Source organism: Pongo pygmaeus, chromosome 2 (assembly GCF_028885625.2).
Source record: "Pongo pygmaeus isolate AG05252 chromosome 2, NHGRI_mPonPyg2-v2.0_pri, whole genome shotgun sequence".
NCBI lineage: Eukaryota > Metazoa > Chordata > Mammalia > Primates > Hominidae > Pongo > Pongo pygmaeus.
The window spans coordinates 137,002,636-137,029,672 of NC_085930.1; the positions used below are offsets into that span (position 1 = coordinate 137,002,636).

At 38.2% G+C, this 27,037-nt stretch overlaps 1 protein-coding gene across 6 annotated transcripts in view; it reads right to left on the minus strand.

The window, feature by feature from the left end:
- PLCL2 (phospholipase C like 2) overlaps positions 1–27,037 on the minus strand; it is a 201,585-nt gene that overhangs the window by 143,374 nt on the left and 31,174 nt on the right. The window contains exon 1 of one of the 6 annotated variants that reach the window (XM_054480694.2): positions 4,957–4,976. The exons of the other annotated variants lie outside the window; for them this stretch is intronic. The gene's annotated coding sequence lies outside the window, so the exon portion shown is untranslated. Of the gene's footprint in view, positions 1–4,956; positions 4,977–27,037 lie in introns of those variants that run through there. 6 annotated transcript variants of the gene reach the window in all.

Consider the following 27,037-nt stretch of genomic DNA (forward strand, 5'->3'; position numbering starts at 1 on the left):
AAGTGGCAAGCGTGATAGAGTCATGCCTGGCTCCCTGCTAGGACAGAAGAAATCTGGTGACCCCTTAAAGGAGCATCCTGCATCTCCTGCCATGTGCTTCAGTGCTGAAAATCCATCAGTGAGCACCTGGGAGGGAAGGACGCACTCCTTCTCTTTCAGGGCTTGTTTTCTAGCCTGCCAGCAGGAAAAGGTAAGGGGAAGTTGATAGGAAACCTTTCACCTGCCACTCTTTCCTTCCTCCACCATCCTGGTTGCAGGAAAAGCCATTCACATAGCCTAATGTGGTAGGAGCTCAGTTTCCCTAAACAAATAAAAAAGAGCTCACTTTCGCCTATGTAATTGCAGAATCTGCACATACACACTTGACAAAAGAGAACAAGGCACTCTCTTAGCAGATTCTCACTCCAGATTTCCAATATAGGGTTCTGTTGGTCCACTGGACAAGGAGGCTCAGTCTGGGGGCCCACAGTTATTAACTTACTTAGACTCAGAGAAGTAACTTTTCACAAATCATTTATTTCATCCTAGGAATTCACATACTTCACGGTTTCTCCTCACCTTTGCTTTTTCAAGAATTAGCAGATTCCATTTAACAAGTTTTTATTGACTAAAGCTTTGCTTAACACTAGGGCTAAAAAGATAAGAATGGTCCTGGTTCTTAAGGAGTTTACAATTCATGGAGTAACATGAACAGATAATCTCAGTACAGCATCACAAATCTGTTTTTTCCAAGCCTTTTTTTTTTTTTTTACTGTGACCTTGAAAAAACTTATACCACACCTATATACAAGTACAGACAAACATACAAAACAGCATTTTCTCTTCTAGTCTATTCTGTTCGGTTTTATTTAACTTAAAAAATGGGTCACAATTACAGGCTGAGAGATAGTTGTGGTGCTGTGGGAGAACAAAGGAGGGGCCCTCAGCCCAGCCAAGATTATGAAGATGAAGTTTGTGCTGAGAAGAATCAAAGTGAGCTTAGCAGAGAGGAGGAAAGATACTCCAGGCAGAGCCAATATCATGAGGCTTCGAGGCAAAAAGCATGCAGTATACTCAGTTGTCTTACTGGCATGGATATTTTCACAGCACATACTGTGACAGGCGATGCATGGGGTGCTAAGTAGACAGGGGCGTCGTGACTTGTCACGGAGAGACTCTGTAGCTGGTGCTGCTGAGGCTGGGGCTGGAGTGGGGTGCTTGGCTGAAGGGTTTTTAAAAGAGAATCATCTGATTGGCCTTTTCCAAAAATCACTCTGGCTATGGGGCAGCTTAGTTTAAAAAGGGCCAAAAATGGAAGAAAAAAGAATGGTCAGGAGGCTAATGCAACAGTGGAATTGAGAGGTGATGGGGGTTTTTAACTTGTGATGAGTGAAGGAGACATGAGATATCCCAGTAATGATGTCAGCAGGCAATAGAGATAAACGTGACAGTCATGAGCATACAGCAGGGAGTTAAAGCTGTGAGTATGGACGGCAAAGTGGGGACCAAGGACTGAATCCATGGGAGCCCCCTTCTCTTAGTAGTAGCAAAAGGCCAAAGAGGTCAGGAGGAGAGGAAAGCTGCAGGCAGGGTTAGAATAAGCAAGCCTACAGAGAACAGAGGTGGAAGCCAAGGGCTCACAGCATAAAGAGGACTGCAGGCCTACAAAATTAAAAGCAGCAGCAGGTCCAGTAGTAGTAACTGCAATAGCACTGTTTAGTAGAAGTAGGAGCAACAGCCATCCCTCATGAAGCACTTCCTGTGGGCTGGCACCACACTAAGTGCTTTGGACAATTTATGATACATCACATACTCATCACATTTGATCTTTATAATAAAAGAAGCTATTATCATATCTTATAATATGAGGTTTAGACAGGTTAAATAACTTGCCTGATATCACTCAGTTTGTAGCAGAGCCAAGATTTGAACCTCTATCCTATCTGACGCCAAGACTTATTTTATTTTATTTTATTTTAATTTTTCCAACTTTTATTTTAGGTTTAGGGAGTACATTTGGCGACATGACTAAATTGCATGTTGCTGAGGTTTGGTGCACGATTGATCCTGTCACCCAGGTAGCGAGCACAGTATCCGATAGGTAGTTTTTCAACCCACGCCCCTCTTCCACCCACTAGCCCCCAGTACCTACTGTTGCAAGGTCTATTTTAAAACAGCTCAGTTTACAACATGGAACTTAGTTGTGGCCTTTGCAAAAGCAAACGCAAGATTACACAGTTGTGGAAACACAGGAAAAGAGACAGTAAGGAGAGAGAGAGTTGACTTTTTTTGATTAAAAAGGACAAGAGAGAAACTAAACAGAGGAAGAAAGGGCTGGTTTTGGATGTGAGAAGTGAACAGGTTCAGCAGCTGCAAGGAAAGTCATTCTAGTGAAAGTTTTTTGAAGAAGAGGCAGGAAGGACAATGGGGAAGGGTAGGAGTCAGAACTCAATGGAGGTGCTGGCCCGCTGGGAGGGACATCTGGACGAGGGAGGGTGCTGCCTAGGAACTTCACACAAGATGGTAATCCAGACATCTCATGGCTTCCTGTCATTTCATGTGTCCTTTTCTTACTTTCCATGGTCTCCTCCAAACCCCACTCATTTAGGGCTTTGAATGCCACTGTCTCAAATATGGATTTTTTTAAATAGTATGACTCTTCTTCTTTAGACCCTAAGCCCTCAGGTACCACCCACCACTCATGTGCCTGGGTCTTCCCACTGTTCCCCCAATGCCCGGAAGGAAAATAGACTGTTTCTTCCCCTTCTATGCTGTCCTAGAAACAAACGTTTTTCTGAAGTTTTCTAAATACGTTACTTCGTAGGAAAACATGGAGTGGAAATAATGAAAAGGATCTCCCCAATAAAAGCTGTCCCCAATATTTTGTGCAGTGTAAACAGAATGAGACCTGGATTTTTGTATATTCAGAGGCTCTACAACTCTATCCTCATTTTTGTTCCACTGAGGCTTAATCCATCTTTATAAATTTTATTCTAGAAATAACTACGTTTTTATTGTTTCACCCAATTTTAATACTCTGCACACACATATCTGATAGTTTTCACATTTATTTATGTGTTTGTGGTCTGCTTTGTCTACAGTGTCTGTCCAGCACAACATTCACAAATAACTGTGGAATGAAAGATTCTCCCTTTAAACCTGCTCCCTTGAAGACCACCTCTTTCAAGGCAGTCTATATAATCATACAATCTGGCAAAGTTAAGTGCTAGTAGCAGAGCTCATACCCATGACTTTCATAGTTCCATGTCCCAATAAACTCAACCAACTGATTTTTCTAAAATAAGCATTTAAAGATAATAATGCACAGACTAAAGATTTATATTTGTTTCTATATCAATAGACCTATTAAACTCTAGAAGACTAAACGCTAGTAGTTTGGACTATTAGTCCAAATTCCAACAGCTACTAGACTCTCACCCTAAAAGAAAATATGACAAGAAAGAGTGTGTGATTACCTGCTTACCCTTCACTATCTACAGGGAGAACTGTACTTTCAACATCTGCACAGCATGTATGGGCCTTAGTTGATTTTCAGGAAGCCAAAACATACAGCATGGATTCACAATAATATTTCTAGGAATCTCTATATTTAGATGGAGACAAGATCAGATGATTCAAGGAAACTATACAGCTAGCTGTTAAGTTTTTAAAGTTGAATAAAAGTCAGAAATGAAACTAATATCCTCCCTCAAACGCTTATATAAATTTTCTTCATATTTCTGAATTCATTTGCTCTAGTTTTGGAGTAACAGTGTTAGCTGTCTCTGTTTCAGGTACAAATATGAAAACAGTAAAGTGAATAGAAATCCTTGATTTAAAGAACTCATGCCTGGGTGGGGCATAAACAAAAGGAGAAAAGGTACAGGGAAAAGAAGCTCAAAAGACATTTTGTGCTCCCTGCATCTCCAAGAAGGCTTCCAGCTATGACATCCCGGTGTCAATCCTATCATACTGCTTCTCAAGCTACCTTTGCACTATACATGCAACAATAAAAGATTACTATTTCCTGGTTTCACATAGAAATGTATTTAAATAAGGGACAATCAAAATCTGTTAGGGAAAGAAAATGGTTAATACACAATCTTCCATAAGTGTACTGTCTTCCCTTAGCCTATGGCTTTCCCCTTCTACCATCCAGTCAACTCTCACTGCAGATACAATGTGGTAAGGCTGGACAGAAAGAAAATGAGGATGGCTGAGGCTTCTTGTATTTCTTTCCGAACTCTCTCTTGTTTTCTACAATACTTCTTCTTCCTCTGTCAGCAATGATTATTGAAATGATCATTGGAAGCTGGTAATTCTAAGTTTTAATTATTATTTTATAGCCCTTTAAAACTGCATTACAAGGTATTTATACAGTGTGGAAGTAGTTCATCTTAATTTAATTATCCAAAAGCTTTATAAAATCATCAAAAAGTTTAAAGCACAGATCCAAACATGATTAACTGCTTGCCCAGTATAAACAAGGCAATGTTTTTGGCAGAGATTTATAATTCACTCCAGTTCAGTAATTAGTAAAAATACATGTAACGATGATTTAACACGATTGCATTATAGGTAGTTATGCTTGAAAGCAGTACTAAAAATTATGTAAGACATGTATATTTTAATATAGAACATCAAATTATGCATAAATTGCCACTTTTCAAACCAACTTTTCATAAAGTAATTTCTGTTGCATTACAAAAAAAATCCAATTTAAAACTGTAACCTGTTATCCAAAATTAATGCAAGTACAACATTTGCTGCTAGAGACTGAGTACGTGACGTGGCTCCTTTGGCTTTTGTTTGATTTGTACTCTCAGTGTTCATAAAAAAGAAACATCTTTTTAAAATCTGCAACAGGGAGGGAGAAATTCAACCATATGCAAGCAAAACACACACCACTAATTTCTAGTTAAGTGTATAACTTGGAGTCATTAAAATACGTAGTCAAGTAAGGTTTTTGAAACAAACTTTGGCTGATTTTCCAGATTTTCCACAGCAGGTGGGTGCTTCATCTGAATTGGTCAACCATCCATAGAAAGCCGCAACAGCAAATCTTATGCGGCCAGCACAACCTAGAAGGGCAGGCGGATATTTTAGGAAGGAAGTTTCCTGTTCTTTGATTTATGCTATTAGCACAGCAAATAACTAAATTTAACAACCATAACTGACTCACCATAGAAATACCATGATTCCTGCCCTTTGCCTGAAATCAACTGAGATCAGTCTTTCTAGAAAATAACCTCCCAGGTTCTCAACCTGTCCTCAGGTCTCACTTCACTGATTTCATTTCAATATAACAAATTTAGTTAGTGCCTTGGAATGCTATGAAATTTAATTATATTTTCATGAAGTTCAGTTATAGGGTTCCTCCCGGTAGCCTATTCTTGCTCTGAAGACAAATTACTTGAAAATAGACCATATAAAAGTCAAATACAAACTCCGATCTGACCAATCCTGCTTCCTCTGCATTGGCTATGCCAGTGGTTCTCAACCACGGATAATCTGCTCCTGAGGAGACATTTGGCAATGCTGGGGACACTTTTTTATTGTCATGGCTGATGGGGGTGTTACTGGCATTTAGTGGGTAGAGATCAGCTAGTGGGTAAACACCACGGATATTGCTAAACATCCTATAACACAAACGAGAGCCCCCGCTCACCCCGCCAAAAATTATCCAGCTCAAAATGTTCATAGTACTGAGGTTGAAAAATCCTGGACATATATATATATATATGATAAGACTAAAGCGTTAATACGTACACCTGGACAACATCAGAAAGCCTGTGCTGTTATGAAGAAAAAAAAGAATGGCTTCCAATACCCATTTTTTCCTGATCTCTGATATGCCAAGAGTAGTTGATTCCAGCCTCGCTTTTTTGAAAAAATATGACTTAGCCTGCTGAAAAAAAGTATTGACAAAGTCATATATTCATTTTCATAGTTAATATCTACAGCCTTAAAAATATCTATGCACCCCAAAATTATCTCCCCAGGGAAACAACTTTTTGTTCTTTCAGGAATAAAATTACACTTGGATTTTCCAAAAATTCATGTAAAAAGATAAACTTTTAACATATGATGCCTGCTTGTTTGCTTTTTCTTTCTTTCTTTTTTTTTAAACAATCTGGCAAAAACACAGAGAACAGACAAACCACAGAGTTTATCAAACAGATACACATGGCACTCTGGGTGGCCTGAAAGCCACCAAACTCCACCTCACTCTTGCAAACAGCACTTACTGGGAACCAGGGCTTCGATAAGGAGCCCATGGTCATGCTAATGTGGACAACACAGCCACTCTGAGCCAAGCACATATAAACAGTCCTATCGCCAGACTCCAGCTAAATTTCTCCTAAACAATTTAGGCAACTCCAGAATTTGAAAACAAAAAATTTCCATTAGGTACCTAAATTACTTCTAAAAGTTTTAGGAAATGTTTAGCTTGCTGCCAAATCATAAATGTCCAGGACTGTGGCATTTTATTTCCTAAGATTCCTTAAGTCATTTTGAGGCTTTGCTTTAGTACTGTGGTCAAGGCCCTACAACCTTTGGTCTTGTTCTGATGGCCTCAAGAGAATGGGTTGTCTTTGGATGTTCTGCATAGAAAGGAACCTACCAACATACAAAGATTAGAGCCACCACAGACCTGAAAAGTCATTTTGATGTTAACTAGTGTTTCAAATAGGAAGGATAACATGAGCTATCAGTGAAATGCAGGTTGCACTACATAAACCATTGGCAATATTTTACGATCTGGATCCTGAACTTTCTCATGCACTCTGGATTTCAAACATTCTATTCTGAATGGGTGTTGGGAGCCATTCTTTCTTTTTTTATTTTTTAACAATGGCACAGGTTCCCTGGTGTTGCCCAGGTATTAGTCCTTAAATCTTATCTCTCTATAATCTATCAACATATATAACATCAAATGTCCCAGAAATTCCAATATTATTACTCTCTAAGACTGCTTCCGCCACACAAACGCATAAAAATTATTTGTTACATAGACTAGGTTGTCCTGATTTTTGGTTCAGAAAAAAAAATTATTATTCGGATCAAAAAGAGATAGATTCCTACAACACATATCCGAAAATTCCTGATGAATTGAAGACCCAAAGGTAAAAAATGAAAACAAATGTGAATATTTATAAAAATCCCAATATTTATACCTCGACCTGTGGTTGAGGAAGAATTTTCTTCACACTGAACTACAGGCACAAAGCATGAACAAAATATTTTATTACATTAAAAAAAATCTTTCTGATCAACAAAACATAAACAAAAGCATAAATAAATGAGAGAAATCCTGCAACAAATAGAAAAGACAAAAGGTTAAGCAACTAAATAGTAACAGAGCTCTTAGAGATAAAAAAGACAAAGATAAACAGCTCAGGGGGAAAATAAGCAAAAATATGAATATGTAATTTGCGGAAATATAATTAGTTAACAAGCACGAAAAAAACTTCAACTTTGCCAGTACTCACAGAAATGCAAATTAAAATGAAGAAAAGGTATGTATTTCCTGCCTATCAGATTGGTGTCAATTCAAAGCGATAATACTCAGGCTGAAGCTAGTGCCCCTAATTGGTAATGGACAATTGGTATATTAGCCTTTCTGGAGGCAATTTGACTACATTATTGAAATATTTCAAGATCTTTCCTTTGACTCAGCAAGTCTACTTCCAGGATTTGTCCAAAAGAAATAATGAGGAGGTTTCATAAAGAAGCAAGAATAATATGTTAAATGCATTGCACATAATCTTTTTGTTAAAAGTGAACAACCAGAGGGCTGAGGGTCTCTGCCTCCATGCCCACGTCTCAAAATTGCTAACTCCTGTTGATTCCACTGTCTGAAGAGCTCTTATATGTCTACTTCTTCCTACTTGCACTGCCATTTCCTAGTTCAGGCCATCACCTTTCACTTGGATTACTGCAACAGCTTCCTACATAGCATCCCACCCCTTTCCGGTTCACTCTCCACCTGGCAGGCAGGATGAGATTTTTAAACACAAATCAAATAACCTCCCACTCCTGATAAAGGTCTTCACTGGCTTCCCATAGCCTTACGTCCAACCTCCTTGACACTTGTGGAGAGCTATGGTGATTCCAATGCCTGATTACCTTGCCAGTCTCCTCTCCGGACTGCCAACAGACACACTTCTGAAGCTCAAATGGGCCATGATGATCTCTGGGCATGCTGCTGTTCCCTCTCCTAGAACACAGTTCCTCACACTATCCTACCCTTTCCTAACCTATGCTCCTCACATTCTCCAGGGCTCAGCTTAGCAGGAACTTCCTTAGGGTCAACCTCTCCTGCTTCTCCAGCACTTGAGTGAAATGTAGCTCTTAGGCACCACTATCCACAGCATCCTGCACTTACCCAAAACCACAGCACTGGCCACTTTATGTGGATTTAACTGTGGGTCATTAGTTTACAGGTGTCTCAGGTCACTTCTATCATTGCATGACCTTTTCAGACAACACAAAAGCCTTTGCACGCCCAATATCTAGGGGTCCTTTCCTTATTCATACACCAAGGCTTTTTTGTTCATTTGTTTTTGAGACAGTCTCACTCTGTCGTTCAGGCTGGAGTGCAGTGGTGCAATCTCGGCTCACTGCAACCTCCGCCTCCTGGGTTCAAGCGATTCTCCTGCCTCCGCCTCCTGAGTAGCTGGGATTACAGGCACCCACCATCATGCCCGGCTAATTTTTGTATTTTTAGTAGAGACAGGTTTCACCATGTTGGCCAAGCTGGTCTCGAACTCCTGACCTCAGGTGATCTGCCCCCCTCGGCCTCCCAGAGAGCTGGGATTACAGGCATGAGACACCACACCTAAATATTCCTCAAGAAACTGGCTAAATAAATTACACATCTATACAATGGATTACTGCACAACCATAAGAAAAAAAATAAAATATTTACTTGGAAAACATCAGGAAATAGTGTAAGGTTAAAAAAAAAAAAGAAAAATGCTGAACAATATTCTAATATGCTGCTACAGTGTACGAAAAAGCAGGCACATGAATATATGTGCTGGTTCATGAGTCAAGTATCTCTGGAAGGACACACTTGTGGGAAGGGAAACTGAGTGGCTGAAGTCAAAATGGGGAGAAAGGCCTTTCCCTGTATAATCTTTTACTGTTTGGCTTTGTTAGTATATTTCATATTTCAATGATAGCTTACTTTGGATTTTTGTTTAACTAAGTAGTCGTAAGTGTTTTAGACAAAACTCTTTAGAGGAGGAGCACAAAGGCTAATCTTCCACCACTCCCAAAATGAAACAAAACAAACACCTTACAATTTCCAGTGCTCTTGAACGAGGCTGTGGAGAGGTGGCAGCCGCATCTTCCCTGCCCGGTGACGGAGCATGTCACAGGGGAGCACTGCTGCCTTCTCTCTCGGGTCTGCTTCGCTCCTCTTTTGCAGTCCTTCACTCAAATTTCCTGAGCAGCAACCACTGTAAAATACTCCTGCTGTCCAATAATACTTAGGTACGTTTCATTTTCTTAGAGGCAATGTGAAACTATGACAGTTTCTTCTCACAAAGTGGTGCTGGAATCAGCCTTAAAGGAAAAGCAAAACTACGAATTTCTACAGCCAAGAGTACTAACTACAAATTCTGCTTTTGTGTCCCATAATAGTAGAAAATAAATGAATGGATGAACTAAAGAAAAGAAGAAGAAGGAAAAAAGAAAGAAAATCTTCTCCAACAGACTTCTCCTTTTCCTTTGACTTGGAACAGCCACCATGGCAGGACAGAGTGGGGCTGTTTCTTCTTAATCAGTACTGGGTTACAGAGTCCATCTACAACTAATAAGTTGTAATTCATGCCTTAGATTTGTTTTCCCTGCAGCTAAAAGATACGTTCAAGGGAGTAATATGCTCTGGATCTCCTGTATTTTCTAGCACCGATCAGCTACCATGCATTATTTACCAGCATATGGCTGTAGAGAGAAGGCCCTCTCCCAAAAGATAACTGCAATGGAGAGAGAGAAAATTCAGCAGAAAACCCAGACAAAATATGATAATTATGAAACATCTTACTTCTTGTCTTATTACCAAGATGAAAATAAATACCTCCAAACAAAACTGCTAAATTTAATTCCCAAGATTTTAAAAAGTACGCCTTGAATTCAATATTATCTGAAACATGGAAGAGGACTAATGGTACTCCAAAATGCTTAAGTGAGAAGAAAAAAATTCAATCTAATTGTCTTAGTAAAACATCAGGTGAAATAATATGCATGTTATTACCAAACAAAGGATGTTACTAACCTGAAATAAAGATAGATATTGAAAAGTTAGTCCTTGAGACAATGCGTATGCTAACAGCTGATACTACCTAAACCACATAGCAGAATGGTTTTCAAATCCAGGCCTAAGAAATACATATAAATTCAGATTCAACTAAAAATTAAGAGCTATCCTAATTCTGGCAGCCATAACGAATTACCATAGACCGGTAGCTTAAAACAACATAAATTTGTTTCTCACAGTTCTGAAGGCTGGAAGTGTGAGATTAGGGTGCCAGCGTGGTCGGGTTCTGGTGAGGGCCCTCTCCAGGCTGCAGATGGCTACCTTTTCCTTATATCTTCACATGGCAGAAAGACAGTGAGCTAGCTCTCTGGCCTCTTCTTATAAGAGCACTAATCCCGTTCATGAGGGCTCCTCCTTCATGACCTAATTATCTCAAACCATCACATTGGGGATTATATCTCAATGTATGAATTTTGGGGGGACACATGCAATCATAAGTTTATTCTATGTCAGAACTTAGTGTCTTACACTATACAAGATGCTTTCATATCCAATATCTCATCAAGTTCTTAAAATAACCTGTCAGGGAGGTATTATTCTCACTGCAAGGGAGAAAACTGAACCTTAAAAAAAGAGACTTGCCTGGGGTCATTCACGTAATAAATGGCAGCAACCGAACTGGAACCTGGACCCTCAGACTCCAAGACCAATGCCTGTTCTCTATAAATAATATTTGTGAGGTTTTCTTTTCTATCCCTTAAAGGCAACAGTTGTTAGTTAAACTTCATTTAGACAGAACATTGACAATGCAACCAGGTTATTCTGTCTGCTGATAAAGAAAGTCTCTATTTAAATTGTTTTTATAGGAACAGAACATTTACGTGCTTTTTTCTAAGAGAGAGGAGAGAATGAAATAGGAAGAGAAAAAGACTAAAATGAGATCAAATACAAATAAGCATTTAATTGTTCCTCTTCTATTTCATACATCTTTTTCTAATTCAAGTCACTTAAATATAGTCAATAGCTTTTGTGCTTACATCTGTGCCAGACACGGATCTAAGTACAATCTGGGTTCCTACTCTCAAAGATCTCAGAATGTAGCAGAAGAGCCAGACCTTCAAATAAAAATTTACCACAAAGTTTCATGAGCATTAGAGTTAAAAAAAAAAGGGCAATCCAGAGGAAGAAGTGAATGCGTCTTCCTGGGAAGGAGGTTCAGAGAGGAATGGCTTGCCAAGGATGTAGTATTTGGGCTGAGGAATGGGAACTGGCCAGCAGGAAGCATCATCTTCCAAGCAGAAGGCATTGGAGGTACAGATATGGATCCTACCCTACTACCTGTCTTTACAGAGGAAAAAATAGAAGACTGACATGCCTAGAATATCATCTTGGAAAATGGAGTAGTCAAATGTACACGGGAGTAAGCAAAACGGGAGATAAAGATGGTGCCAAGATTTCTTGCTCATGTCATAAAGAATGTCATTAATGGACATAGGAACTCATGCAGGAGCAGCAGACTTAAGGAGAAAATCATGAATAACATTTGGGACATGCTGGAGTTCAGGTGCTTGTAGGAGAGCTCCACAACGCATAAGAAAACAAGCCACTTCAGATTAGGAGGGATGATGGGGTTCACATGTCTGAGGAGTCATCCCTTAGGGAGTTTACAGAAGTATCACTTGTTTACTACTCTAGGTTCAATTTCTTAGAGACGAACAGAGGCTGAAGAAGGCTGTATCATGAGAAACAACTCTGATTTGTGGTAATACCCTAGGAGTTTAAGAAAACAGTACACTATAACTCTTTTATTTATAGCAGTTCTGATCAAAACAGATAAAATCAGCAAAGGTCCTATTCATACATTGGTTGGACTATAGATCTACAGATAGAATAAATAACAATTAGGAGACTTTCAAACACAGCTGTTCCCAATACTGGTTCTTCCCTGCAGTATTTGAGGGAGGGCCATTGTTTTCTCTCAGCCACAAGTATTTATGAACTTGGAACGCTCCCTCAAATTTGGGTGTTCTTTCATCTACTCGTGAAATCTCGCCTGTCTTTAAAACGAGGGAAACAAAAATATGAACCCATGAGGTTGCTTTCTCAAGTTAAATGGAGAAATAATAAAAAATATACTCTAACCCACGTTAAATTTTTTGTACTAAGAGAAAAGGGAATAAACTAGGAATCTTTACTGCAGAAGAGCACTGTTCTAGGTTCGGAGACAGAAGCCACACCAGGCGAATTCTGGCTGCACAATACCACTCTAACTTGAAAGTCACAGGAGTCTTGTGTGTCCTTGGGCAACTCACCTCCCACAATACTTCTCCATGTCTAAAAGAGAGGCCTCTGTCTTCCCAAGACTCTCTGAGAGCCTGTGAGAAGTAACATGCAGGCCTTACTTGGAGGCTCTTGGGAGAAGTCTATAAACAAAGCCCAAAGACCTCAGGGCTACCAATTAGTACAGTATCAAAATGCATGCCAGCTGTTCACTAGTTCCTTTGAATGTATGCATGCAGCACCTTCTTTATACTCAAATAGTTCCTATGTCAGGATATAGAGAGCATTCTCCTCTCTTCAAGTTTCAGAAGGACTCAACTTCCCCAGGCCTCCAAGATTTGGAGATGGTGAGAAATCCTCCTGCCCAGTACAGGAGACTGGGAAAGAGGAAAGTTTGCTATTCCTGGTCAGAAAAACAGCACATCAACAGTCAGCAGAAAAGAAGGAGATGCTGGAAGTTCTATCTGTGCACAGAGAAATCAGAAAAAGAGTCAATGGCTGCTGTTCAATAAAGTTAGATTTGGGAGGCTTTCTCTAAAAGTTAAGAATGATTGCAAAGTGAGTTGAGTATGCATTCCAAGTCAACTCCCAGAGTGTCTGATAACTTCACCAGGAAGCTCTGATTCCTGCCCACCTTCCCAGAAGTCTTTTTGGGAAACTTCTCTTTTCTTGCCTTTCAGGACTTAAAAATATGTTATCATTATGGAGAGAAGGTCAAAATGGTCCATTAAACTCTCATTTTCAGGAACCTACAAATCTTAACTCTGGCAGCCTCTTTAGGCTCTGAGACAAGTCCTAGTGCAGAGCAGTTTCTTTTCTCCTCCCTGAGCCCCATTCCCTCCTCCCCTCCCTCCCAAGCTCCTTGCTTTCCTAGTTGTCTCTCACTCCTTGCTTAGCATCACCATCTTCATCTCTCCTGGCATCTTACCCTCAGCATTTAAATTTCTCAAGCCTCTCCTGAAGCGTTCTTTTAACCCAGCACTCAAATTCCAAGTCTCTTGTACAGCAATCACCACCACCCCCCTGCCCAATCCCATTCACAACTAACCTTGAGAAAATTTCTAAACTCACAGCCTCTACTGTTTCACTTCCCACTCACTCTCAAACCATCTGTCCCTCCACTGAAATGGATTTTTGCCAAGGTCACCCACAACCTCCACGATAGCAAATTCATGAATGTTTCTGAGTCCTCATGTCATTTGATAATAATAAGGATAGCATCACCCAATATTTACTAAGCATTTCTTATATGCCAAGCTTGGTACTCCATACTTCTCATACTTGAGCTGGGCTTCACAACAAGTAGATGAAGTAGGCTTTACAATTATACCACTTTTATGAATTGAGCCTTTGCAAAGTAATGCAACAGGTGACAAATATCACACAACCTGCAAGCTAGGCAGTTAGGATTCAAACACTAGCTCAGCTCCAGAGCCCAGGCCCTCAACCCTGCAGGTTGCGGCTTCCTCTCTGCAGCATCAGACTGCACCCTTTGCCTGGCTCTGTACTTTCTCCTGTGTCCTTCTTGGTCTCTATCTGGGGCTGCTCTTCCTTGGTGCACCCTTAAACATGGATTTCCCCAAGGTTCTACCCTCAGCTTCTCATCCCTGGAGGACTCTCATACAGTCCCTTGCCTCAATTATTATACACAGAAATGCAAAATCGGCCTCTGTAGGCAGTCTACTGCCTGGTGTCCCAAACTGGTCTACCTCCACAGATGCCTCAGCTAAAACGTGTGCAACATGGACTCAGCTCATCTACTCAATTCGAATGAAGTGCCCATTCTGAGATACTCTCTCAGCCTCTTGGAGGGCCTCCCTCCTAGCACTAACTACATTGTGTTGTAGTTACTGGGTCTGTCTGCCTAACCTGTGTATCACCATTGCCTCCCCAGTGCCTAACATAGGAGCTAGCATGCAGTACGTGCTCACACAGCAATTATGAAATTAGGTACTGCAGAGCCTTTGGCTGGTCATGTAACCTCCCTAGACCTCAATTTCCTCACCTGGAAAATGAGAGTTGGAGCACAGGAATGGGAGTATGTTCCATCCTGCGAGCTGCCTTTGAAAAACAGGCTGCTGTCAAATAAGCTGAAACATGCTGCATGTTCGCCTCTTGGCAATTCACTTTAGATATCACATTGAAAGCTCTGACAATTTTTTGTTGTTGTCTAAATAAGGGTTTCCCAAACTTATTTGACAACAGAATATTTTCCTAGAGTATCCCAGTCCCTCCAACATGAGTGCTGCTCCATGGAGTGTACACTTTGGCAAACCCCAGATCAGTGGTTCTCATCGTGTGTGGTGGGGGTGGGGGAAACAGACAGGTAGGGGGAACCCTGCACTACTGACATCTAGTGGGTAGAGCCTACATCCTACAATGCACAGAACAGCCCCCACAACAAATAATTATCAACGCAAAATTGTCAATGGTGCCCAGGTTGAGAAACCCCGTGCTAGACCAACCTTTACGACCAAAGTCCCTTCCAGCTCTTAAACTTCTGATGCCACCAAGCCATAAAAACTTGTTGATGCCCCAGATACAGATAATGGGACATCTCATTTAGAACAAAGACTAAGCAATGATGCATTCCTTTTAAACTAACAAAAAAGGTTTGATTAGAATGTTTGCTAACCATTCTTGCCTATTTTCATATTTGTCTTCTATTGTTTATTTCATGTTTTTTGTATTTTATTATCAATCTTTTATTTACAACACATTTGTAGCATAATATTATGGAGCAATCACTGGAAAAATATTCACTTTGGTCACTATTAAAAAATTAAAGAGAAATGCAACAATTTACACCATACTGTGCAATCAGACGTTTTGCAAACATTCTGTGAAGGGTTTACCCAGTTCTTCCTTAAAGAATAACTTAAAGGTAGTGCTAAAAGGGATGACGATTTTGTTTAACATTTCACTTTAGCTATAAAAAAATTAGTCTGTGTTCAAATTACATTTGCTTCAGGGAAGAAAGAAAAGAAAAATAAATTGCTTTAAATTAAATACATATCAAGGACAAAATGAATAACTAGCAAATAAATATTTTTAATTGATTTTTTTCAGCCACCCACTTCCCGTTCTTCCTTCGCCTTAAAAAAAAATGTGGCCAGGCGCAGTGGCTTACATCTGTAATCCCAGCACTTTGGGAGGCGGAGGCCGGTGGATCACAAGGTCAGGAGACCGAGACCATCCTGGCTAACACAGTGAAACCCTGTCTCTACTAAAAATACAAAACATTAGCCAGGCGTGGTGGCGGGTGCCTGTAGTCCCAGCTAATCGGGAGGCTGAAGCAGGAGAATGGTGTGAACCTGGGAGGTGGAGCCTGCAGTGAGCCAAGATTGCACCACTGCACTCCAGCGCGGGTGACAGAGCGAGACTCCGTCTCAAAAAAATAAAATAAAATAAATAAATAAAAATAAAATAAAAGGTTTTGATTATAAATGATTTTGTTTGCTAGATTAAAAATCTGATCACTATATTAAAATAGGCTTTGCCTCTAAGTAGTTTCAGAGAGTATTTTAAGACATTATTTATCTTTCAAAAAATTACATTTAAATAATGACATAACAGTAATAATAATAACAATAGTTAATATTTATTTAGCACTTAGGAAATGCCAGGCAACTGCTTTGCATACATGACCTCATTCTAATACAGGAACACCTAGAGGTAGATACTGTTAATCCCGCTTTACAGAGGAGGAAAATGAAGTTTTTCTTCAAGAAAAGGCATTATTCCTCAAAGTGACACTGCTAGGAAGTAGTAAAGCCAGCCCTTGCATCTGTCTGATTCTGGAGCATTTGATTATGAATAATGGGCTTTTTTTGTTTGTTTGGGAGCAACTTAAAGCTGATTAAATAGAAATGTCAATTATCATGAAGAATCAGCAAAAGACTTAATTCTGATGGGCATGGCAGTAAAACTCAGAAGCTCTGGGGAGGCTGATCAAAAAAAAATAATTTTAACTGTTTTCATGCAGATACTCTCCTTGCAAATTGTCAGCATTTGAAACATTTCATTTATAGAAGTATAAGTTAATATGGCCCACTCCTTTTCTTTGTGAACTTGAATTTGTCACCTAAAAGCAGATTGGGCTGCTTTAGAAAACAATCTCACGGTTTTTCAAAAAATTAAATACAGAGTTACCACAGAACCCATCAATTCCACTTCTAGATATATACCCAAAGAGAAATTAAAATATACATCCACACAAAAACTTGTATACTAATGATCATAGCAGCATAGTCAATAATAGCCAAAAGGCAGAAATAACTCACATGTTCTTTAACTGATGAATGGATAAACTGTGGCATATCCATACAATGGAATATTATTCAGACATAAAAAGGGATGAAGTACTGATACATGCTGCAACATGAATGAACCTTTAAAATATTATGCTAAGTGAAAGAAGCCAGTTGGAAAAGGCCATATATTGTATGATTCCATTTATATAAAATGTTTAGGAAAGGCAAATTCAGAGAGACAGTAATTTAGTGGTTGCCAGGGACTGGGAGTAACTGTTATGGGGCAAGGTATGAAAAGAGACATGAAAATGTTCTGCAATTATATAGTGGTAATGGTTGCAAAACTATAAATACAATAAAACTAATGGATTGTATGCCCTTAAAAAATAGATTGTATGGTATGAGAATTGCATCTCAAAAAATTAAAAGCATCACATTAGATAGCAGCAATAAAGAAAATGAGCAATAGAGCTCATGTTTATAACTTGAATTGGCTAAGATAAACATATGTGCAAACAGAATTTTGGAACTCTAAGTGTACATGCTGGTTAACCATACTGGCCTAAATCATTTTACATTAAAAAAAAAACCCCTGGCTGGGCATGGTGGCTCACGCCTGTAATCCCAGAACTTTGGGGAGGCTGAGGTGGGCGGATCACGAGGTCAGGAGATTGAGACCATCCTGGCTAACATGGTGAAACCCCATCTCTACTAAAAATACAAAAAATTAGCAGGGCGTGATGGCAGGCACCTGTAGTCCCAGCTACATGGGAGGCTGTGGCAGGAGAATGGCATGAACCTGTGAGGCAGAGGTTACGGTGAGCCGAGATTGTGCCACTGCACTCCAGCCTGGGTGACAGAGTGAGACTCCGTCTCAAAAAAAGAAAAACCTGTATTCTGTAGATTTAAATTCCATATACATGAAATCAAGCTGAATAAAATCTAAAATCCTGACCTAGAGGTATACTCTAATACCTAGTAAAAATCATTGCTTTAAGAATATCATGGTTATTTGCAATCACTGACTTATACTGAACAATGCTGGTAAACTACCCTCCATGCTGCTGCTGGAAACAGGGCAGTGGCCCTTATAGAGTGAACAGAGAAATCTATCACTCTGCATTTTCTCTGCCAATGACCTTTAACTGGTATAGTCCAACAGAGAGTGACTGTAGGTTGTAGAAAAGGTTAACTTGCTAGGGCCGAGTGCATGTTCAGGAAAGACCTGAGATACCCCTAAACTCTCACCTCTGGCTGACCTCCAGGCTCTGTGCAAATAGGAAGTGAAGGCTAAGGCAGAGTTGTAAACTGCTGGTTCAGTATTAAAATATGTTTCGACATATACACAGAAGCCAAGTACAAAGACTAGGAGTTGTTTGTGGTATTTTGTCCCAGGTGTTTAAGGAAATTTCTGTCAATCACTAACTGACTGCTAAGCTAATAGAACAGAAGCTTCAATGGACATATATGACAAAGAATATAGACTTTATAAAATTAGTATAGAAATGTCACTAACCAAATCAAAAACAACAACTACAATAAGCAGCAACAAACCCTGGGGAGTGGGGGAAATCTCATTTCCAGAGTTGCCACATTATAATATTAAAAATTACAGTTTTCAACAAAACTACATGGTATGCAAAGGAACGAAGTATTGCCCATACACAGGAAAAAAGGCAACTAAGTAAAAACTGCCTGAGGAAACCCACACATTGGATGTACTAATCAAAGATTTTTAATCAACCATGTTAAATACACTCAAAGAGCTAAAGGGAATCATGCACAAAGAACTAAAGGAAATCATGAGAATGATGTCTCACCAAACAGAGAAGATCAATAAATAGATCAAAATGACTTTTTAAAAGGAGCCAAACAGAAATTCTGGAGTTGAGAAGTATAATAACTTAAAAGAAAATTTCACTAGAAGGGCTCAACAGCAGAAGGAATCAGCAAACTTGAAGATAGGTCAATTGAGATTACCCAATCTGAGGAGCAGAAAGAAAAAGAAACGAAGGAAAATGAGTAGTCTAAGAAACTGGTAGGACACCATTAATTATGCCAATATATGCATAATAAGAGTTCCACAATGAGAGGAGAGAAAGGCATAGAAAGAATATTTGAAGAAATACTGGCTGAAAACTCCCCAAATCTGATGACAAATGAAAAATAATGTTTAATTAAAGGTGATACTAACAGAAGTGGTTATGTGAATGTATGAAGGGCAAATGCACCAAGCCCCATGCCACCAGGTGTTTCTGACACAAGAAGAGTGAAAGTCTGAAAGAATAGAATTCCTGGTCAATAAAAGTCCATTGAGAGGTGGCTGCTGTGCTAAAGACCCTGAAGAGGGCAAGAGGAAATGGCAGGCAGAAATCCAAGCCTCTGCCTGTGCAACCCTGGCCACTTTCACTGGTCTTCAGTCTTCTGCTGTCATTGCTCTCTTGCTCCTTTTGCAGCTGTGCTGCAACCTCCCTGGTCTTCCCCTCTCCTCACTGCTAGATCACCTGATGTGATACCTGCCGTCCAGCTGACCAGCTGCCTGCGCCCACCTCCACTCTCAAATCACCAGGGTGGTGAACAGCCACTGTTATGGACTGAGGTCTCCCTTATCCCTCCAACAGGAGACAAAAGACTGAGACCCCTACCCTAGATGTTGTAGAGTCTGAGTCACTCTGGTCAGGTATTCCAACACAAATCACATTTTAATGGCTGGTTGGTGGTTGTGAGGGAGCCGAGCTTATTTTGACACTTAAAAATATTTTATTATACTTAGTGATCTTTTAAATTCATTCTTAGAAAGAGGTTGCTATATTTTAAATATGTATTATAGAGGGGTTATTGTTTTCTCAAATGAATCCTTTTTTTCACCTTTACAGTAAGTATTGATAGGGAAATCAAGGTTTGATACGCACTATTTTGCCTTCAGAAGCTTTTCTGTTTGTCCAAGGTATTAATGGATGCCTTGATGGAGGGTGGGTGAGGGAAGGGTTGTCTTTTATTAAACGCTATACTTTACCCTCTTTTGAGGTGGTATATTTAGCTGTCTCTAACATTATTTTTTTCTTAATATATTTTTTCTTAACATATTTTTCTTAACAATATTTTTATTTTAATTACTTTGGGCTAGGAAAGTATTCTATGCCCATTCACAGGTAGAGTTTCATTTGCTCATTCCCAATTATGATATTTGGTACAATACCGACAGAAATATCCCATACAGGATATCTTCAACAGCACTTAATATTGTTTCTAAGCCCTCTGTTAAAAACGCATACATGCATATGAAGAGTATAAACGCATACATGCATAGGAACACATATTTCCCTAATTTGGCCTCCTCCATAGCTATATATGGTGGAATTATGAGATCTTAGGAACGATTTCTTTTGAGAAAGGAAGTAATCTTTCATGAGAGTTGAGACACAATGCATCAAAGAAGGTTCCATCCAGTTAGAAAAGTATGAAGTGATTTTACATCTTTAAAGTTACCAATTTTAGACCTTTATAAAATTTCAAAATTGTTTTAAAGCTTTGAGGGAGGTAATATGCTTAAAATAGATTTGACTTAGCATTCCTATTAAAACTCTAAATCAGAGTGCTGAATTCTGAATACTGAAATTCTTCCTGAATAAGTTTTAACATAACAAAAACTGCAGAGCCAAATTCTTCTAGCAGTAAAGATTCTGTTTCATAGGAATTTTAAAAGTTCAAAACTATTAAAAAGTATAAATTTTCCTCCTACCCTGACATAGATTAAAAATAGCTTTTGTTGTATCACATTCTTTTTAAATAGTTGCACGCAACTTTTTTCTCTCTCCTTTTTTTTTTTGCTCTGCTAAAAATATGTATAACTCAACCAACCTACTAAAATCAAAGAATCTTTAATTTTCTTTTTCCCATAGCTTCCAGTTTCTTGGATGAGATTTTTCCACACAGTTATCTTAATATTTCCTGTGTCCTTACTTAAAGAACAGTTCAATCTGGACCCTTCACAATCAAATTCTTTCTTGATGATTGCCTGATTAATAGAAAGGCGGTGGTTATAAAGATCATGTTAAAATGATTTACACCTGTCTTTAGAAAAAAATTTTGCACTTGTATATGAAAATAAATTAGTGACATTCTGGGAATTTAGAATCTTGTTCCCTCAAAGTCTGCCATACTTCTATTTCACATTGTTGTAATATACAGGAAGCAGTACATCTCCTGTTTTTCTCATCCACATCCTCACCCAACCTTTGAAGAATGCTGAAAGTCTGTTGAAATAAGATCCCCTTTTAGGAAAATCTAGATACTGTTTTCCTCAAAAGATTATTCTCAGCTCATGTGTTCAATAATCTTACCCTTTCCTAGATACTCTATCAGCTTGCCAAGAATGGATGTGAAATTCACCAATTCACACTTTCTCAAAGTGTCTGGAGCAAGTAAGTCACATTTCCAATACATCAGACCGCCCATTGCAATCCCTTGGTCACGATATTGAAAGCTTTCTTATATGATGAAACAGATGATTAAATTAAAACTAAAATAATCTACTTGACACTAATTATTTGAAAGACTCTTTTCAAAGGCAACCTTATTCTGGAACAGTCCATTTTAAAAATATATGACTAAAATATCTGACTAGCTCTCTCCCTACCATGTAGCATGTATTTGTTGCTATAAACACACTTAAGCTGAGAGCTTTGCTCCATGCCCTTAGGAAAACTTACCATATGAGCTAGGCCCACAAATAAAATAAAACTTGTAATGTTTAAAGATGCTTTTCAGTCAAAATGTTAAGCACCTTTTCAAAAAATGGCCTTAATCTATTTTGTTCATCTGCATAAAATTCCTAATTCAAACTTTCATTGAAATGAGAAATAATTTTAATGGCCATTACCACACCAAACTTCCTTTAAAGGACAAAAATAAAGGAAAGCTATAAATGTGGAATTACCAAAACACATTTATAGATTATGATTTGGTGTGAGAAATTAGTATTCAAACTGTTTTCTTGTATTCTCATGTAGTAGTGGTTGTAATACAGTGGTTATCAATCCAATAAAATCCTATTTATTCATAGTATTTGAGGAACTGAGTGGCCTATGGTTAAATGAGAAGAAAATATAGTTTTAAAATGAATTAAAACACCATACAAGCATTTTCACTCCTGCATTTTTTAAGCAATGCCCTCCCTAAAGGCCCTCTTCACCCTCATCAATAGCCATGCTAGTGTGTAATAGCCACTCACAGGGCTCAAAGCACTTGCTCTCGTTATCTCTCGCCCTAATTTATATATCTGCTTTTAAATTTTTGGTTGACCTTTCCAGTTCAGATTCTCAGTAAGTGAGAATTCATCATATAATCATAGTAAGCAATAAAATTAACTTTTATAAATTAATTTGAAATATGTGGAATACCCTTGAGAATTATATAATACTAATAATGCCTTATTATTATATCATCTATAAAAGAAAAATATATAAAGATTAAGATCCTATCTAATAAATATAATTTTAAAAAGTTAAATGATATTTTAAAGCCACTCAAATCAGTAAATAATATCCTCAGTTGCCTTCTAAAGAGGCTGTTCCAGAATCTGGAATCCATGATCAAGTGACTCAAGTACCTATTGTTCCATTCACATGCTACAGTGTGGAAGATGCTTTAGAGGTGACAATGTAACTCAACTACAAACACAAACAGTACCATTAATAAAATATTATGGAAAAATAATTTCAATTTGTGTAAAAACACACAGGATATTTGCCTCACTGATTTCTACTCCCAGAGACAGTCAGGAAAATAAAATTGGGGTTGACAAGATTATACTCTGGTGATTAAGTTTTAGACAGATGCCATATATGTGCTACATATATGGATATTCATTATTCTATAATTTGCCTGAGTGAATTTTCAATTGCTTTGTTAATTCTGACCCCACAGCTTACAGAAAATACCATTTCAGAAGTCCATGTTCACAGAATCTTTGCAATGAGGGTTCCCAAGAAGAACACTTATTCATGTGCCAATACCTCAGGTGACTCTTCCTCACTCTGAGGGAAGCACCTCCAAGAAAATAGATGTCCCCTCAACCAGACTCTAAAAAAGGCCAGTCATAAGGAGTATACTTTTTCTGTAGGCTAACTATATAGGCTGCAGAATTCATAAGCTAGTGGAAGGCTAAATATTAAAGAGCTAAGCACACAACTTTAAAAGTCAGAAAAATAGCAAAAAGAATAAACCCAAAGAAAGAAAAAGAAATAACGATAATGGAAATAATAAAGATAAAATCAGAAATTAATGAAACAGAAAAGGGATACAATAGAACAATACATAAAATCAACAAAGCCACAAATTGATGCTTAAAAAGATTATGAAACTGATAAATCTCTGGCATACCTGATCAGTAAAAAAGGACAAACAATTCTAGTAAGGAAAAGAGGAACAAAACTACATATGCAGTAGGTTGTAAAAAGGCGAGATAATTTGATGAACATTATGCTAACAAATTTGAAAACGTAGGTGAAATGGAAAAATTCCTAATATCTTATAACCAAATAGTACAAAAATAATGCAGTGCCTAGGCTTCAAACTAGCTAGTATATAAAGGCACTATTAAACTCAGAAGAACAAGTTTCAGAAATTCAACTGTACTATTTCCTATTAAATTATTATTTAGTAATTTAAATTTTGGCTCCAAATGAGTGAATTAAGTTTTTTGGTTCAAACAAATAAAACTAAAAATTTTAATTAAAATATTTCACAAATAAGTATTATGGTTAACAACTGCTCTAAGTTTAAGATTGATGTCCATATATTTTTAAATAATTTATTTAATCCAGAGTTTTCCTGAAGTACTTCTGTTTAACTTTTGGGATTAGTGGATACAAATTTATATATGCTGTCAAGTATAAAGTGATTAGGATTTATTAACTTTCTGAAACTTAGCTGAATGACCTTTGTACTCCTATATTTAACATTAACTTTGACTGCTTTATTCCAGTGCTATGTGAGCACAAAGAGCAACAAAATCAAAGAATTATATAACTAGGTGAGGTTTCAGCCATTTATAGATGAAGAAACTGAGACCCAGCAAAGTGAAATCCTTGCCCAGGTCATTATACTGGCTTAGCCTTTTTCCTTCGACACATAAAGTTATGATAATTCTACATCCTGTGGAACATAATTCTGTCCCATTACCTTAACTATTACGGTAATATGAAGCTATTGTTCAAACCTCAAAATGCATCTCTCTGTGGCATACTATTTAGAGCCAGTATAGCCATTAGCATTAGGGTACTTTCCATACATTGCATAAAGAGACTATTTTCCTATTTGGTTCCCAGACTCACCTACTATTCTTTGAAATTAATTGTATTTTCATACATAAAAATCTATCATAAATAGAAGAAAAGGAGGAAATCGCTTTATCACTGAGACACAAATTGAATTTTGTGATTAATAGTTAAAGTCTTCTCTGTCATAAATATATAATTTTTCAATAACCAGCTACTTAAAAATGAGATTTTCATATAAAGCACAAAAACTATCTATTGTTTTAACATCTCTCTCCTTTTATCTTCCTGGTTTAAATGCCGTGCTGACTGTAAAGTTCACAGTGATAATCTGTTCTTCCTTATAATAACCTGGCACAATCTTATAGCCTTACTTTAGTTTCTCAGATTAAGGGTATGAACCAAGACTGTGTTGAACAGTCCTCCTTTGATTCAGTCATGCAAAAGTTATCTGTCAGATGGTAATATACATAGGTAAAAAGGGGAATATTCAGGTACTCATCCAAATTTTTTCTACATAGTATCAAATTTTCAAATAATGAGACATTTGAATGATTCACATAAGAAAACAAGTCTGGCATTATGGAATCAAAACATCAAGATGACTGAGTTTCCCTTTTGCATAAGTTCCCAAGATGACCGCCACAATACTGCATCCTACATGATCCTCTTCAGTGTGCACCTGCCACTCCCCCATCAAGGAGTGGGGTCTCATTTCCATCTCTCTGAATCAGTGCTGGTCTATGAATCACTTGTAACTAAAAGAATGCAGTCGAAGTGACTCAGTGTAACTTCTAAGCTTAGGTCAGAAGAGGCCATGCAGCTTTTATCTAGTTCTCCTGGGAGGCTTACTCTGGGGAACATCCAACTATCTGGAACTATCAAGTGGAGAGGCTACACATAGACACTCTGGCTGACACTCTGAGCTGAGCCCAACATTCCTGCTATCCCTGAAAAGGTACCCAACATGTGAATATGGAAGTCATCCTGGAAGTGAACCCTCCAGCTTCTAGTCATCAGAATCCCCCCAGCTAATTGAAGCCCCAGACATCAGAGAGCAGAGACAAGACATTTCTGATGTGTCCTGTTCAAACTGTCAACCCACAGAATTCATGATCATAATAAAATGGTCACTGTTCTATGCTACTAAGTTTGAGGTGATTTGTTATATAGTTTGTAGGTAACCAAATGAGCATGTTTTGACCTAAAACAAAAGCTATTAAGACTCTACATTACTGCCGAACCTAGTAATAGGACTAATTATTCTAATTTATTGGTTAGGTAACCAGATAGTCCAGAAAGCTGAAAAGATCCTTCAGACGTGACTCTAATTGAAAGGAAGAGGAATCCACTGTTACACAGAGGATGTGTGTCCTTAACAAAATGGGACCGTGTCCTATGTACATCCGGATGTGAAGGACAGAAAGGGGCTAAGTACCAGGAAAAGGCTGGGCCAGGGAAGGAAGAGCCTTTTATAGCATAGCTATCTCATTCTCCAGTTACTGCCAGGCAACCTACTGAGGAAACTATGAGTCTCCCAGGGGCTCGTACGACAAAGAACACAGGCAAGGGGAGGTGGGGAGATAAAGAACACACAAGTTGTTCCTCCACCCTTTGAGGTACAGGATGACACATGGATAATGTATGACCACAAAAGAGAGAAGGAAGCCAAAGATATAAGTAATCATACAGCCTTGAATACCAAAGAGGAAAAATCAAGGATTTTAACTATCTTTATCTTTTATCTTTCAAAATTCTGTAATATATTTATGGTTTAAGTCTCTTTAAGTAACTGACATCAAAATAATTGCAAACGTTCATCATCAATTATTTGAACTTTTCCTCTCAATTAAAAAGATGATAGCATTATATGAAGCACATTCATTTGATGCCACAATGCCACTGATTCTTTACGTGGATGGTATTAATTTACTTCTTTTAGAATATTTTCTTTAACATACTGGGTGCTCTTGGCAGAAAGTTACTCCTGGAGTTTTGGCAATAATGAACTCAAATGCCAAGCTCTAGAATATATTTTTTCCATCAGAAATAATTTAAGGAGAAGCTACTTCCCACCTGACCATTCCTCTATGCTATGGGCCATTTTCTTATTTCCCTTCTTTAATGCTGGAGGGAAGATACTCTCAGTAGATGCAGGGACTAATTCACTACAGAAACCCATCTGCCTCAGTGAAACCTATAACCCAACAAAGGATGTTATATTTTTTTAACCAAAATAAGTGAGAAACTCCTAGCTCAAAAGCAAAATATTTGGATTGTCAAGGGGGCTGAATAATCTTATATTTCACATTCCACATTCTTCCCCAAACCTCTGTTCCACAGTGTGGCAGGTTTACTGAGTCAACTGTACTGTGCTGGTGCTATAATATTAAAGTAGGCTGTCATCTGCAACAAGTAAAGGAAAAACTTTTAGTCAGATGAAAACACAGAATGCGTTTTAAGATGATGGGCCCTTACTAAGCATGCTTCGATTTAATTAATTATGAATAATGGAAACCTTAGCAGGCTGTGTTACATGCTCGTGAATCACCTCCTGAGGTGTGAGCGAGTTGAGCCTGGACTTTCTTCATGTTATTTATTGCATTCCCTGCTTCTGAAATGTAAGATGAATGAAGCTTCCCTCCTTCTCTCTCTATCTTTTCCTTCTACTTCTCTCTCCTTTCACAAAGCTGTTAGTGGTGGATGGGAAGGCAAAGGAGAAGCACTGTCCTTTTCCCTATGTCAAACCTGGCCTGACCCAAATAATATCAAAATAACCTTTTAAGAAACAAAGTTTCCCATAGTTCAGTTGATGAATTTGGAAGGAAAAACTGCATAAACAGAATAAATCAATGAGAAGTAGTTTCCTAATGACAGAGACGAAACACTATCTGAATAAGAAGAGGAAAAAAATTATAAAATTAAAAGGAAAAATATCAGAGCAGCAAAGAAACCTACCTATACTACAAAAAAATATA